Source organism: Vigna unguiculata, chromosome 6, assembly GCF_037176805.1.
Source record: "Vigna unguiculata cultivar grain cowpea cultivar isolate G323 ecotype 2 chromosome 6, ASM3717680v1, whole genome shotgun sequence".
In the NCBI taxonomy this organism is placed as follows: Eukaryota; Viridiplantae; Streptophyta; class Magnoliopsida; order Fabales; family Fabaceae; genus Vigna; species Vigna unguiculata.
Window position 1 is genome coordinate 10912899 of NC_140797.1, and position 12890 is coordinate 10925788.

Below are 12890 nucleotides of genomic sequence, written 5' to 3' on the forward strand. Positions count from 1 at the left end.
GAAACAGATAGGAAAAAAGCAAGGCATACATAGACCAACAAAGTTGTGATGATAAGAAGGTGAACAGGTGAAGAAGGGAGACAAATAAAGGTGGATGCTAGAAATAAAAAAAATGTAAAACCAAAAAAAGGAGAATATGAGTGTTTAAATAACAAATGTTTGAATTGGTATGACATTCCCTTTTTTAAAATGTTATCTCTTAGGGTTTGAGCATTTTCTAAAATGAGGTGTTTGTCGTTCAAGTGTCATAACGTTTTGAATTACTCAAAATCCCTTATCAGTAAGTATTAATAGACATACTTCAAATGTTTATTCGTAAATACGAAGCATGAACAAAAGAGAGTGAAATATTTGTTAACAAAACACGTACCTTTTTTTTATATTTTGAAAGGGGGGAAATTATTTCTATTATGGGTATATATTTATGATTACTTATTTCTCATCTTGCACATAACACAATATATGAATGAACATTTATTTATAGTCGCGCATAGTCTTTGATATTCATGTTTTTTCTAATACTTTATTTGTATTTATTAAAGTTTTTATCATCATTAAAAAAAGACTTTAGATGATTTAAACCCACGGATTTTTAATCATAATGAAACTAGACAAAAAGTTAATAAATGATTTGCTCATATGAACCTTCTAATATGTATTATATGCAAGTTTTATGTGAACTACATCATCAACAAACGAAGTAGAGCATGTCAAACAAAGTACATCAATTGAAGTTCTTCATACAAGCTCTTTTGTTTATCTGAGAAATCATTCAGGCAGTTCTTTTGTCCTTTTTAAAGCACTATACAACCTATGAAAAATTATTTTGTGAAGTTCCCAAGTGAGTTTATATTGTCTTGTGTTTGAGAGTTATTTCTTTCATTTTATTTTTGTGAATCTCAATAGAAAACTAAAAAAATATGTGTTGATTTGTGGTTTATGTACTATTCATTTGATTAGTGAAACCTCTTAAGAAATTGACTTAAAGGAGAATTGAACGCAACATGTGAGTAGAGATGGCAAACAAACCCGTCCTCGTGGGTATTGTCCGAACCCGTCCCCGTTTTGACGGGAAATCCCCGCATTGACTGGGTATGGGTATGGGTATGGGGAATCCCCGATTTTTTCAATTGGGTATGGGGATGGGGATGGGGATGAATATATCCCGCCATAATACCCGTCCCCGCCATATCCTCATCCTCATTTAAATTATTAAAATATTTACAATTAATTAAGTAACCCTATATATATATATATATATATATATATATATATATATATATATAGGGTTACTTAATTAATTGTAAATATTTTAATAATTTAAATGAGGATGATTTTTATTTTTTATTTCTTCTAAATATTTGGTTTGTCATGAAACTCATTTCGCATCTCCAATATATTTTTTATTTTATCACAACCTTTATGTAATTATGTTAAAATGATGTATGTCAATTAAAAAAAATTATGTCTAACATTTGAATATTTCTATTATTTTTTAATATTTTTTTTATTGTATATTTTCCTTTCACATGAGAATATTTAATACTCTCAATTTAAGTGTTTAATAACATAAACATTTCATTTACTAGGTAATATAAAAAAAATTCTTTACTTATTATTATTAATTTTTGTTTCATTTGAAGAACTCTTTTGTTTCGCTAAAACAATTTTTGTTATTTATCAACCATTGAGTATATATGTTGATATTTGAAAAGTTTTCTTAGATCTCTAAGACGTTTTTCGTCTTATCATACCCTTAATTATACATTTGTTTTTCTTTGTGCAATTCCTTCCAATAATCTCCAAATTATTTATAAGACACACATTTGTTAATTTTTTAATATTTTTATTTTTGTTTAATTTCATCATATAGAATACTATTTCGATAAATTTTATCTAATTATTTTTTATTTTCTAACTCATTACAATCATACTTTAATATTTTCAATATAATTGTATAAATAATTTTTTATTTACTACAATATAAAAATTTAATGTAATTGTCATGAATATTTTTTTATCACCATCCAACATATATTGGAGTTTAAAAAATACCAGATCTATGATAAAATTTTATTATGTTTATTATTTGTTCTTTGCGTCATTTTTTTATCAAACATTGAGTATATATGTTGATATTTGAAAAGTTTTCTTAGATCTCTAAGATATTTTTCATCTTATCATACCTTTAATTATATATTTGTTTTCATTTGTGTGATTCCTTCCAATAGTCTCCAAATTGTTTATAAGACACACATTTGTTAATTTTTTTATATTTTTATTTTTTGTTTATTTTCATCATATAGAATACTATTTCGATAAATTTTATCTAATTATTTTTTATTTTCTAACTCATTACAATCATACTTTAATTTTTTCACTATAATTGTATAAATAATTTTTATTTACTACAATATAAAAATTTAATGTAATTTCCATGAATATTTTTTTACCACCATCCAACATATATTGTGGTTTAAAAGATACAAGATTTATGTTAAAATTTTATTATTATATTTATTATTTGTTCTTTGTGTTATTTTAATCAAGTGATGTATTATAACTTTTATTAGTGTATAAAAAATAGATTCATTATAATTTAAAAAACTGAAGTAAACAAACATTTAAAATATATTTTAATTTAAATATTTTTTTCCTTTTATATTTTTTTAAGAATTTTTTTTCCTTTTATATTTTTTTAAAAATATTTTTAAAATTTATCAACTAGGTTTCATTAATGTTTGCAAATTTAATAAATGTTTTGGTTCTCATTAAATTTTATTTGGTATTCTAATATAAAATGTAAACAATTATAATTTATTTCAAAGTATTTGATATCGAAAAAATAACCATATTCCTAATATTGAATATTTGATAATATTATGTTTCCTTTACCGTAATTTTTTTATTATTTTATAAAATTAATTAAAATTAATATTAAAATAGTAAGAAAACGGGTACGGGTATGGGTACGGGTATGGGTACAAGATTATAGCCGTTACCCGGTGGGGATGGGGATGAGATAAAAGTTTGATACCCGTTGGGTTTGGGTATGGGGATGGGGATGAACTTTTTTTACAGGGATGGGTATGGGATAGTGAAACCCGTCTCCGCCCCGCCCCGTTACCATCCCCACATGTGAGTTTGGGTGAACCAGTATAAATCTCTTTTGTGTTATTTCAGTTGCTTGCTTACTTATTATATAGTCTAGTCCAATTTTTTGCAAGAAAATTCTAAGGTCTATATTTAATCCCTCTTTTTATACCCAATTGTGCAAACACTTCAAAATCTCATACAAGAAACTCTAAAAAAATCTAAGTTGAGATCATGATGATTCGCAACAAGTAAATCTAGGAAGTGGTACTTGGATGACGCCAATTTATCTCTTAGAAAATATTTTAATTGAAATAAATATTTTGAATTAAATAATTAACAAACCATTTTATCTCTTGGAAAATATTTTAAATGAAATAAATATTTTAAATTAAATAATTAATTATTAAATATAAAAAATATCTTAGGCACCTATATCCTTAACATAGTATTGAGGCTAAAATTCTCTAATCCTTAATATCAACGACATTTGTTGATATCTTCTAGCTTGTGTAAATAATAATCCTTTGTTTAGTGCTTTGCTTGTAGCATTCAACGGACTTTCACTCGTCTACCATATTATTCATTTAACAAAGACCTCATTTACCCTGCTCATTCCATAATACTTGTCTACTTCCTTAAATCCATGCAATGTTTACCAGAACATTTGTTTTGCACCTATAATTTATTTACTCGTATATTTTGTTATTGTTTTTAATTTTCTAAGTTCTTACAATTAACAACAACAACAAAAATAAGATTAATTATTTAGGATGGAGAATAATTCTCCTTCCTTTATACTTTCACTTGTATTTTAACCACCAAAATTCTCAAAGAAAAAGAATAAAGTTTGTGGAAAAAATAAATATTTTTAGAAATTTAAGGATGAGTTAAAGTTTCATATTGAATAGGAATAAGCAATATGAACAATATATAAGAAGGAAGACCTACAAAATCTATTGTCTTAAAGTTTTTGGTTAAATATGATATCTTGGTCTCTTATATAATATGCTTATGGCACATTTGTGGTGAATCTCCCCAATATTTTCTCTCACAAGAACCCAAAACATTAATGCAATGAATTTGGATAAAAACATAAGTGGGTTAAGAATCCTAAATTTCAGTATTTATTATATCAAAACTCTCTCTAACAGGAGTTTCAAGTAAGTGTGTTCATGCATGAACCCAACACCTTGTATTGAAAGGGATTTCAAGTAATTGTGTCCATGCAAGAATACAATACTAATGTGTAAACACTCAAATTAAACAGTTGAATGACCTCATATTCTTAGGAATATTGATCCAAACAAGTTAATATTTCTTCGGATTACTCATGTATGTATCAACATAATCACATGCATAAAAAAACAATATAAAGATCTCAAACTTTTAAGGGAAATTAAAATTTAAGAGAATAAAGTTTAAAGAGATTTCTTTATCCATTTTATACTTTCATCTAAATTTATAGAATGAAACTCATCCTTATATTCTCCTTAGGAACATATTTCTTCCTCCTAGAAAAGAAAAACAAGCTTACAAAATCTCTCTTAGCCTAGAGTATAAAACTAGAAACGAAGAAAAATGAGTTTAATTTAAGGAAGAGAAAAGGTCTTTGGTGTTTCACAAGCAATTATACAATCTAATACAATCCTTACCGGAAAGATGACGATCTTTTATAAATTTGAATATCTTTTATAAAAAACAATTAAAATAAGAGTAAAGAACGCAGAATAAGACAGAGATGAAATGTGCCACAATCTAGCAAATTGATAAGTAAAGGAGATTTGCCACAGAGAGGTCACTCTTTGATAAGAACCCAATCAAAAGGGTAGACGCCACAATAAAAAATATATAAGTCTAGACGCCACAATCCAATCCAAGATTGATAAGTCAAGACGCCACTATCGAGATTGATAAGTCTGAAGAAAGTTCACCACAAAGATGTTTGTCTTTGATAACAACCTAGTAATATTGACGCCACAAAGAACCCAGTCTTTGATAAGTCAAGGAAGATTCGCCACAAAGACCCTTCTCTTAAGCCAAGAACCAAGAGAATCTTTTCTTTAATGAAATAATTTTTTTAATGACTGAAAAAGTGATTACAAATGTTGTAGACCTTTGTATTTACAGGCCTTGAAGGATAAAAGATAAAAGATAAAAATGGGAAAATATCAAAAGATATAAAAAAAATATCAAAAGATAACAAAAAAATATCCAAAAATATCAAAGATATCAAAAATATCAAAAGATATGAATGATATCAAAAGATAACAAAAGATAATAAAAAAAGATAAGTTGGATCATTTAAATAATTAAATTTAATTACATAAATTATTTTTTAATTTTATGATCTTTTTGTCTCGTGCCCTTTTAATGCTAAAAGTTCATCCTCAAGTTCTTCTTATATATATATATATATATATATATATATATATATATATGTGTGTGTGTGTGTGTGTGTGTGTGATGGGAATAGTCCAAGTGTAAGTCAAAGTCCCACATTGGATAGAAAAGACAAAGTTAAACACTATATAAGAATAAAGACCCATAACAACATTGCCTTAAGGTTTTGGGGTTAAAGTGGTGTCAAATGTCTTATATGTGTGAGACTAATGTCATATAACCATATGAAACCAAAATCTATCAATGATCAATAACCTTATAACCCATATATATATATATATATATATATATATATATATATATATATATATATATATATATATAAATATAAACACATCAGTGGTATCACAACCAAAAAGGGGTCACTCATACACCTGAACTGAAAGGATCTAACCTTAAGAAAACGGTTGTAAAATTGTACATAGGTACACTTGCATTATGCCTTTTTCTTATGCTTTATGCCTTTGCTTTACTCTCTCCTCTACATCATTTATGTTCCCCAATCACCATGCGCCACCTAACATTGCTTTCTTACTCCTAATTAACCTACAAAGCAAATAAACATAGATTAGCATGTTGGCTTAATTCAAGTCAACTATAGTCAAAGGTCAACAAGTAAAACCTAGTCAAAGGTCAACAAGTCAACTAAAGTTGAATCAATTAAGTCAACTTTGGGAATAAAAAATAACAAACACAAATGAAAGGGATGAAGAATTAGTGAACTTCCTTTCTAAACATGCTTAGTCTTCTTAAGCATGTGCCTCCATCCTTGGTTGGGGTCAATCCTTCATCATCCTCCCCTCCTTGGAGAGAATTTGACCATAAATTCTTTAAGCCTTTGTAGATGGAGCTTGACTTGATTTGGGGGAGGATTTGCGCCTCCCTTTTATGAGCTCTTGTTCCATCCTTTCTAAGGGTATTACCCTTAGCTTTAGTTAGCCCATCTTTATTTTCTAGACTACTCTTCCTCTCTTGCTTGTGCTTTGGGCCTTCTTTTGTGGCTTGGGAAGAGAAGGAAGGGTGATGCACATCTTGCTTTGGAAGATTTTTTTTGTAGGCAAGTAACACCTTGGTGAAAGCTTGCCCCTTTTGTTTTTCTTCTTTATCTTTTCTTATTATATTTCTATCTTTATTAACCTCTTGAGGTGATAGAGGTTGTAAAGTGGTCTTTTTCCCATTTGTGAAGAAAATGTATTGGTTGGTATGACCATCATGTAAAGTTTGTTTATCAAATTGCCATGGCCTACCTAGTAAGATATGTGTGACTTCCATGGGAACAACATCACATAACACCTCATCTTTGTAGCTTCCTATAGAGAAGTTAATTAGGACTTGTTTATTGACATCTATTTCTCCCTCTTTACTTATCCAAGCAAGCTTGTAGGGCTTAACATGAGGAATGGTCTCTAAGCTAAGCTTTTCCACCAACCTTGTGCTAGCTACATTGGTACTACTTCCTCCATCAATAATTAGAGAGCAAACCAATTTGTTAATTTTGCATCTAAATTGAAAAATGTTTTCTCTTTGAGTTGGCTCAAGCTCACTTTGATCTTGACCTATCATGCGCCTTAATAACATAAGGTCTTTCTCAAAAATTTTAGTTTTACTAGAGGAAGAAGATTCTTTTGAAAGAGAATGGGCAGATGAGTGTTCACTTTCAAAGTCATTACTCTTCTTTAAGATCATGGTCCTTTTGGTTGGGCAATTTAAAGCAATGTGATTATAACCCAAATATTTAAAACATTTAATGGAACTTGATCTTTGAGAAGTGGAATGGTGAATGTGATCACTTGGTGACTTACTTTTACTTGGTGGTTCTTGATGAGAGTTAGAATGGAATTTATCATGTTTCTTTTTATAATTTCCCTTCCATGAGTGACTAGAGTAGTGGTTGGGTGAGTAACTCTTCTTTGCCCTTCTTTTTCTTTTCAATTGAATTTCAATCCCAAGGGCAAGTGTGAAAACATTTTCAAGAGTGGAGTACTCATACAACTATACTTGGTCTTTTATGTCTCTCCTAAGACCACTCACAAATCTTTTTATTTTCTCTTTGTTAGTTTCTTTTATTTCAACCCTACGCATTTGAGACTCTAATTCTTTAAAGTATTCACTCACACTCATAGGACCTTGGTGAAGCCTTTAGAGCTTCAAAATAAGTTCCTTCCCATAGGAGGGAGGAACAAATCTAGCGCGCATAAGAGTTTTAATGTCCATCCAAGAAGCCACGGGTGGCCCTTGGTCATAATTCTTACAAACTTTATGCCACCAAGTATTGGCATACTCCAAAAATCCTAAAACTACTAGATCAACTTGTGTTTGATCCTTTACATGATTTTCATTGAAAATTTGATCAACTTTAGCTTCCCAATCAAGGAAGATTTTGGGATCACTTCCACCATAGAACTTAGGAAATTTTAGAGTTTGCTTCTCTTGTGATGGGTTGTGCCTAGAATGCCCTCTTTTCCTAGGCTCTCTTTCTTTCTCCCTAGCTTCAAGCCTTTGAATGTGCTCTTGGATTCTTAGGTCACTTTGCTCCTTGTCTTTTCTCAATTGTTCAAAGGCCTCCTTCCTAGACAACTCCAAATCCCGAAGCAATCTTATCAATGTATTGTTTTTGTTTGGTGTAGGTGCATTTGATGAACTTGCCATGATTCCTACAACAAAAACACTCAAATCGGAGACAAAATAAATTGATTAGAGGTTAGACAACATGAAAACCGAGACCAAATCCAACCCAAAATGTAACCCAAGTGTTTAGATCACTCTCCCAAAGTAACAAGGCAAGGCTAGCACTCAAAATCCACCAAAGGAGTGAAGCAAACTCTTTTAAAAAATTGTTCAAAACCTTTCAAATGCAAGACAAGTGATTCGGCTACAACATCCCAAGAGTTTCAAGAAAAGAAAACTACTAAGACAAGACAAAGAACACCTAGTGACAAGCAAAAAAAGCATAAAAACAAGGAAATCTAAACTCTAAAGAATAAAAGTTTGAGACAAAACTTTTAACAAGACTAAAACAAGAAAAACACATTTTAAAGACTCTATGGAAAGCACTTGACAAGCATCTTCAAGTCTTAAATCATGCATACACCAAGAAAGATCATAACCAAGTTAAAGCATGAAACTAATTAGCCAATATCACCCAATTCTCAAGTATGAAAAACTAGTAGCATAACACCTAGTGAAAAACACACTTTTAGTTCACCAAGTAGCAAGGTTGCTCTCGGTTTTTAGGTAAAAATTGGTGCAAAATTTTCTTCTTTCCACAACTAGTTTCATAAAATGGTGATAAAGAGTTTTAGGTGGCTTGAACACTTAGTTCCTCAAATTTCATGGAGCATACATCAAGCAAGACATAAAGTGAATACAAGATTCAAATACTTGGGAAAGCAAGAACAAGAAAACTTCAAGTTAACATATGACATATGACTCAAGCAAAAGTTAGGCACATTTAAAGACTCAACATGACATACACAAAGACACAAACATGTAGCTATCATGCATTTAAACTCATGGATTTGAGGCTCAAACACTAAGCATCCAAAGACATGTTATCCAACCACATTTAGGAGCTTAAAGAGGTGCAAAAACCGTAGCCAAACTGCCACAACAAAACCTGAAAACACTGACCTTTGCTCACTAATTTGATCATAACTTTCTCATTAGAACTCCAAATGTGTTGGTTCCTTTTTTTCTGGAAACTAGACTCAAAGAGCTTTCTTTTGACACCAAAAACGTAATTTTTGGACGGCTGAGCTGGTGCAGTTTAATGTTTTAAAATCGTCACGTTTTCTGCCAACACTATTTTTGTGTGTCATGAAAGTGAATTTGAACCATACCAAGATAGCTACAACAAGACAAGGTTATGATGTGACCCCAATAAGGCTTATAGCACTGGGCCAATGCCTAGGCCCAATCTTTTTAATTTCTTTTAATTTCTTTTATTTTTAATTACATAAAACTTGTCTAATTGGGTTTCTTTGTTAAATGCAGCCTTTTATTTCCAAGCTGCCCATTAATATTGGGCTTGCGACCCAATTCACCACACCCATGCTTTTTTCCATCAATAAGCATCATCATGTGGGCCAAGATCCCATCTGCGGCCCAAGTCCAACTGTACGTTGCGTGATTATGTTTGCACACCTCCACACTTCTACAAAATTGCAGCCAACTTTTTCAATCAGCAGCCCAATGTTATTTTTCCGCACACCCCTACAACGCTGGCAGCAACCTTTCTTCAGTACCATCATCAACTGGGCCTGCACCTAGCAGCCCAATTCCTTTCACGCATTCAGCACACCACAATCCAGCTGCAAAACCTCCTTCCTCTACTGAACCCGAGCCCAACTTCATTTGATGATTCTCCAAGGCGCGTCCATCTTTGAAGATAGGTGTGGCTAGGGTTCCAGCTTTCCTCACCCAACACACGATTCTCACGCCTTCCACCTTCACATGTCCCAAGCCATTAGGGTCCGACGAAAGAGCTGCCCTCCTTTTTGCTTATGCTCCTTCCAGTAACGGTTCCAGCCCTAGTGCTTCGTTAGGGTTTTCTTTCCTCGCCGTTAGGACCTTTTGTTAGAGGCAAACATCATTTTCTTCCTTCTATTTTTACCGGCTACCTTCTTCTATAAAAGGCAAGCAATTTCTTTGTAAAAGTTAGCTTTGATGAATGATAGTTTGGTTGAGAGTACTCCCACCTTTCGTCTCTGCTCCAATCTGAATCCTAGATTAGGTTTTTACCTCTTAGGGTTTCCGAAACCAGTGAGATTTGAGCCTAAACACTATACACGAACCATTCCGTTGCGTTTCCCTCGCTTTCTGCGAGATTCAATCGGTGGAACGCCGATTGGGAGAGCTTTTCTGGCGATACCGCGACGGAGGAGCCTCATCAAGTGGTATTCAAAGCCACTCGTTCTTGGACCACCGTGAGTTAAGTATTCTTCGTCTTATCTCAGCTATTTCTTCATTTCTGTTTGATTTCCGGTCTTGTTCATGCGCTGCTTGAGTCTTATTTGATTGATTCTCTGATTGATTTTGTTCTGAATCTGTATTTTGGATTTTTTTTTTGTGCTGAAATTGATTCAATGTGCTTGTTCTAATTGTCTTGAATCAATACTGCTGATATTTTCTCCTAAGCTTCCTAATCTGCCGATTTAAATGCATGTCAAGTAGGTTTCATTTCAGTTTTTATTACCTAGCTTTGAATTTTATATTCTCGTGTTTTTGTCTTAGGTTTTGTTTAGTTCGTTTTGTATGTCAGTGATTCCATAGATGTGTGCTGAAACTGTGTCACTGTTTCACATCTCATTCAATTTTTGTTTTGTTTTTGAATTCTTAGTTTTTGTTATTATAAGTGTTCTAGAGTTCTGAATTTGCTATTAGATCATTAGCAAATTGTCTGCAATGCCAATTGATACTGTTCTTGTTCAATTCTTCTTAAATTGTCTCTGTTTTCAATTTGTGCTTTTAAGTGTGTTGTTGTTCTACACCTTAAAATTGTTGGCCAAGGATTGCTCCTTCCTTAGCACATAATGAGTATTCCATCGCACTTTAATCTGATTCGCATCAGAATTTATATGTGGACACTCTTGCTTTGGTTGGTGATTGCATAGGCAGTTTCAGTGCTCTTGTGAAATCTGTTTTGTTGAATCAGTGCCTGACCCGTTAGTTGCCTTTGATGCAGTTTCCAAATATTTTCAGAGTATATGCTTGTTGCTTCCCGTTGTTGTTTCTGTGTCAAAGTTCAATTTCTGCTCTGGAAACTTATTTTGATTATTCCTTGTTCATCATTGCATCTGCATCTGTCGTGGGTTTGCTATATCACAATTTTATTGTCTGTGATTAGCCTAGATATCATGTTCAACCAATTTAATTATTGTTCTTTGCTGTTGAGGTTGTTTCTCTTCTAAATCAGGACTTTCAATGTGCATAGTTTGCTCATATTCATATTTGATTGAGTCCTGCTCTGATGGCAGTGTAGCATGGTATTCTTAGTTGTGTTTAAGTGCTTTATGAAATATGGTGCCTCAGCTTATTCACTTGTTGCATTCATCTGATTTTGTTTCAGCACTGCCATGTAATTTTTGAGTTCCAGTTTCTGTTTTCTCATATTATAATCATTAAAGTTGTTTCACTTTGCTGTTGGCTCCTTCATTCTGTCATAGAATCAATTTCTACTCTATTGTTCAGGTTCTGCTTTTGTTGCTTTGTATAAGCCCTTTCAGTTGTTTTTCGAAAGCCTCACTGGGTAGTTTCCTGTTCTGTGACATTCACATCAATTGAGTGTTGATAGTCTATTCTGTGTTAACAGCTTTTACATTCTAAAGTGTATGCCAGACAACTTTGTGTTTGATGCAGTCTTTTTGGGTTTTGTTACTTCCAATTCTGTTGTGCCTTGCCATTGTTGGGTCATTGTACTCTGAGTTTGAACCATATCCATTTGCCTACAGTAGTGGTATCAAGTTTCATTTACTTTTGAGTGCCTCTGTTGTGGCCTGCTTCATTGCTTGACTTCACAATTCTGGTGTTCTTGCTTTGATCTGCTGTTACTTTCTTTGATTCCACATGTTCAGATTTTGAGATTGTCAAATGACATAAGCTGTTGCACGTTTTGTAATCTGTGTTGATGATTGATTCAAATCTGCTGCATATTGATTTTGTTTTTAGTTCTGCACTGGCTGAGTCTTTTTTCTATTTGTCCTTGTGTGTGTCTTTCAAATTGTTTTTGAGTTGGATCCTTGTAATCTGTCATGTGCATTTGTTCATTGATTTGGTGGTAGAATTTTGATACTGTTGTGCACTATTCTACACGTTTTTTAGAGCTGAAAAGAAAAAGCGAAAGAAATCAGTGAAAAGAAAAAGAGAAAGAAATCAGTGAAAAGAAAAAGATTATGATAAAAAAGAAAAGCATCTGAAAGATATTTTTTCAGTCTTTATTGAATTTGAGAACATTATTTGTTTCAGCAAAATACAAGTTGTCTTGTACAGTTCACAAAGTGCCTACTGTTCTGTTCAATTTCATGTGCACATGCTCTTGATTCAACTTATTTTGAGTCTTTGTTTGCTTTTGGTTTTGTTCATCTTAATCTAGATACATTCCTTAGGTTCTCTTTTGTGTGCTTCCTTTCTTTCATAGCTTGTTTCTTGCTTGTCTTTGTTGGCTATCCTTTGAGTTTGTCATTATATCCATCACTTGATGTTGTCCTTGCCTCAAATTTGAACTTTTATTGTTTTCTGCTTTTTACTCTCAAAAATGGCTGACTGCTCATTTGTTCTTGGTTCATTTGGCTTGAACTCACTGTTTTTGGTAGCCTTGTAGGTGATACCCTTTCTGCAAGGTGCAACTGTGGTGAGGAAAACCAAATTGAGTGGCCACCAAGAGGAAAAAGGAGTGA